The sequence below is a fragment of the Arachis ipaensis genome, chromosome B04 (genome assembly GCF_000816755.2).
Source record: "Arachis ipaensis cultivar K30076 chromosome B04, Araip1.1, whole genome shotgun sequence".
NCBI classification, from domain to species: Eukaryota; Viridiplantae; Streptophyta; class Magnoliopsida; order Fabales; family Fabaceae; genus Arachis; species Arachis ipaensis.
Window position 1 is genome coordinate 2,612,870 of NC_029788.2, and position 4,108 is coordinate 2,616,977.

General features: G+C 36.5%; 1 long non-coding RNA gene across 1 annotated transcript; it reads left to right on the forward strand.

Annotated features, from left to right (window-relative positions):
- On the forward strand, positions 12 to 3,342 carry LOC110270841. Its single transcript, XR_002360484.1, has 2 exons — positions 12 to 651; positions 1,533 to 3,342. It is a non-coding gene; the product is annotated as an uncharacterized LOC110270841 (long non-coding RNA).

The window sequence follows — 4,108 nt, forward strand, 5'->3', positions numbered from 1 at the left end:
TCTTCCGGCTCCATATAAGTCAGCAACGATTTTTGTTGCTTTCCAATATTCGAATAATAAACAAGTCTGCATCATAATAGGGATAATACCAATTGCAGTTTAATATTATAAAAAGGAAAATGCTAGGTAAACAATGACCTTTTTGAACAATATGAACAACGGGCCCTAAAAATTAGCCCAATTAGATTACTAACACAGTATACCCGTATACACCCCCTCCCAAATCCAAATTTTAATCATCTTAATTACTAACATCATAATCATCCCACCCACTCCCACCTTCTTTGACCAGTAAAAACTTTTCTCCTTCCCCACTATTCAAACGGCATTCAAGAAGTAGTAGCCTTTCCCTATATTGAAACGGCATTGACAAAGGAGGACCTTCCCACATCTGGCGCTTCTTCTCTGCATCTCGTCGTCCATCCTGCCCCTCGCCAAACCGACCATCCCCGGGGCGCCTCCATTGTGAAGACGAGTAGCAGCAGGCGAATCCCCCTGTTGCCGTCGCGTGGAAGTCACCCAGCCCCCACCCGCGTTGTCTTTTAACGGTCATCTCCCAAGGTTGAAGTCCCTGCATGTCCGCGCCGCTTGGAGTCTTCCTCGGACAAAACCAGAGCAACCGTGGTGCGTGTTTGCTTTCCCCTATTGAAGGTCAATCCCCCGATAGCCGTTTCTTCAAGGTTTAGATGTTCATAGTAATGTTTATGTTATGGTTGCATAGAAGGGTTTTGCTGCTCGTGGGAATTGCTGGGCCTGTTTGACTTCTTCAAGTGTTTATTAACATAAGGAAACTGAAAAGAATAATGATCCGTACCTGTTGTTGAGGATCCGGTTTTTCGCGTCTTGTTTTTTAATGGTTGACTGTATTTAGGTTTGTTTTGTCTCCGGATATTAGTAAGTTAGCAATTGGTGTGAAGCACGTGCTTAAAATTTGTTGCTTTGTGAGTTGTTTAATCACTCTAAGTTGGATGGTCATTTCTATACATGAATGGATGGTTGAATTTTTTGCACAGTTGTTTGAAATTTGGTTGACGATGTTAACTTTTTTTTTCCTTCCAATACCTAACCTAAAAGGGTGTCACATTTGAATAACTGTTCAATTCTCTGATTATGCATATTTGATTTTGAAGAGGTAGGTTTGAATTGGTATCCTGTTTGTTTATTTAAGGAAAAAATTGTAAGTATAATTTGGAATCAATGTACATTTTTCTAGTCTTAGCTGAAAGTGTATTTTACTTTTTTTTTCTCACATGTCTACTTGCATTTGATGCATTTGATTGGATAGGATCTAAATGAAAGTAGTTTTGGCATTGAGTTTGACCATGTAAAGACTCTATTTACATGTTGATCAGCGTATTTGACTACCATCGCAATCAATATTTGGGAACATTCTAAATAAACCACATTTAGACTTTAAAAACAGTGAGTAAGTTAGTATGAATAGTCCTTTTGACACACCAGATCGAAATAAATAGTGCGTTACCTTGAATTTGCAAGTTAATTGGTCCGTTTGATTTTTTTAATACTTGCAGCGGAAAAATTATACTAGATGAATGTTTAAAGTTGAGCATTGTGACATGATCTACAGCATTTAGGAAGCAATTGTTACTAATCTCTAGAGCCTATCAAATTGATTATATTATGACTTGTTTTGGTAACTTTCTTAACCAGAAGTTCAATTTTGACTATTACGCTTCCAAGAACCTTGTTTTACTTGATTTTCTGTTATCTGCCTGGGTACTCATACTGCGCACGACTTTGGGTGTTCTGCTGCTTCATGGATGCTTGGATTAAAGCGAACTATATGAAATTTGATGGAGTTTGGGCTTGATATTTTAGAATTCTTTTCTTTATCTGTTTTTAGTTCATGTGATTGACTTTTAATTTCTATGAATTACGGATGTTCAATTTTGTAAGAAATGATGAATGCAAAAAAGAGATGGCTTTTAGTGGTGGCTTCACTAGATATGAGTTAAATTGGTTGTAAATACTATAGTTGCATAATGTTTGATGTCTACATATTTATGATATTATTATTTTCGATCATGGATGTTGTAAAGACTCGTGTTAAACTTTTAAAAATAATACATAGTTATATAGAAATAATATTTTTTATGCGTATGAAATTTTCTAAATAATGCGAGCGGACTATTATACTACATGAATGTCAAAAATTTACGGTTTTAAAATGATCTAAATCATTTATGAAGCAATTTTTAGTGTTAATAATTTCTAGTGCCTATTAAGCAATTTTTATTAGGAATTGTATTGGTTCATTTTGTAATCGGAAGGCCATTTTTTACTCATTCCTTTCTACAGAGCCTGTTAAGCCCGATTTTTGGTTCTTTGCCTATTTACTTGTATTGCGCATGGCATTCTGTTGTTCTGCCGTTGATTTCCAATTTTTTTTTTAAATTACAACATAGTTAGTAATATCACATGGTGCACGAATGCTTAGATTAAAGCGAATTGTATGAAATTTGTTGCAGTTTGGTGATTGATTTATTTGATTTATTTTGTATATCTATGTGTGGTTCATGTGATTGACTTTGAACTCTATACACTATGGATGTTCAATTTCGTAAGAAAACATCATACCTAAATGGAAAAGTATTTTTCTGGTGGCTAACCTACATATGTATTAATATGGGAGTCATTACTATGGCAGCTTAATTGTTGATGGCAACATATTTATTTGTTAATCCTTCTAGAAATATGGGAGTCATTACATGGCAGCTTATGGTTGAATGTTTCCTGACAGGCAAGAACCTGCTCTGAGTTTCAGTTGCTGAATAGCATTTAAATAGAGAAAAAGGTTATCAGTGTTTTGTTATTACGAAGTATTGATTCCTATTATTTCTAATAACTTGTATTGTGTTTCTTAATAGAAATTAGTGGAGACGCGATGTTCTCGATGCTACATCAACGGGATGATTAACCACTTGCAAGAAATTAATACTGATGCGAAGCTAGCTGAGATTGACGCTGTTGGGTTTGGCTTTGTGAAGAAGATTCCTCACTGGGCAGTGAAGTAGAAGATAATGATTCAACTAGCCAGGGCTTATGATGTGGAGACAAACACACTTATAGTGGATGTCAGGAACATCCGAATTAATGCTGAGTTAATAGGGAGGGCGTTAGGGATACCCTATAGTGGTAAGCTCCTTATTTTTACTTGTGAATTTGTTGTCATATATGGTTCGGTGGGTTTTGCTCTTAGCTATCGTTAAATTTATTCTATTTGCTTGTTTCACTCTGAAATGTAGGTGTTGACATTCCAAAAATAGAAAAAAAAAAAAAAAAGAATCCGGCTCACCGGGAAATCAAAGAGTAATTTAAAAAGAAGACAACCACTAAGCTACGCGACTTTGTCTATGCCTACCCTATGGACACAGAAGCGGATATGATGAATTTTAGAAGGTACTTCATATTGGTGGTCTTAAAGATGTTCCTCTGTCCAACCAGTCAACAAACCATTTTTCCATGGCACATACCTTCAATTCTTGATGTCTCAGATCCCAGCAAATTTAACTGGGCACAGAAGACATTCAAGAGGCTGGGGAAAGCGATTGAAACACACCAAAATAAGAAGCTTGAAACTTGTGGCTGCTGCATGTTTGCCCTGATGGTAAGTTTAATTGTTCAATTACTTATTTAGCCTACTTGTGGTTATGTTGAACGAAGTAACCGATCAATCTTTCCATCCAGCTCTTGTACTTTCAGCGGCTAAGGCATGGTCCACTAGAGCGCTGTCGAGAACCAGAGCCATGGTTGACTACATGGACTGCATCAGAACTTGAAAAAAAGGCAACCAATGTCATTGATGAGGTACTAAGATGGATGATATATTCTCTGTTATATTATAATCCAACTAAAACAGTCAAAATTTTCTAGTATGGAATTTCGGATGATTGTTTCGTAACCTCAGTTGACCCTTTGATGTTACGGTCCTATAGAAAAGAGGGCAAAAGTTCGTGAGGAACCAAAATTTCGAACCAGGAAGAAGGGTGCAGAATACGCCTTTAAAAAAAAGAGCGGAAAGAGAGAATGCAGGACTAGAGCAGTTCAGAAGGTAATGTATCTGTTGAAATTCTCGCTGAATGTACAC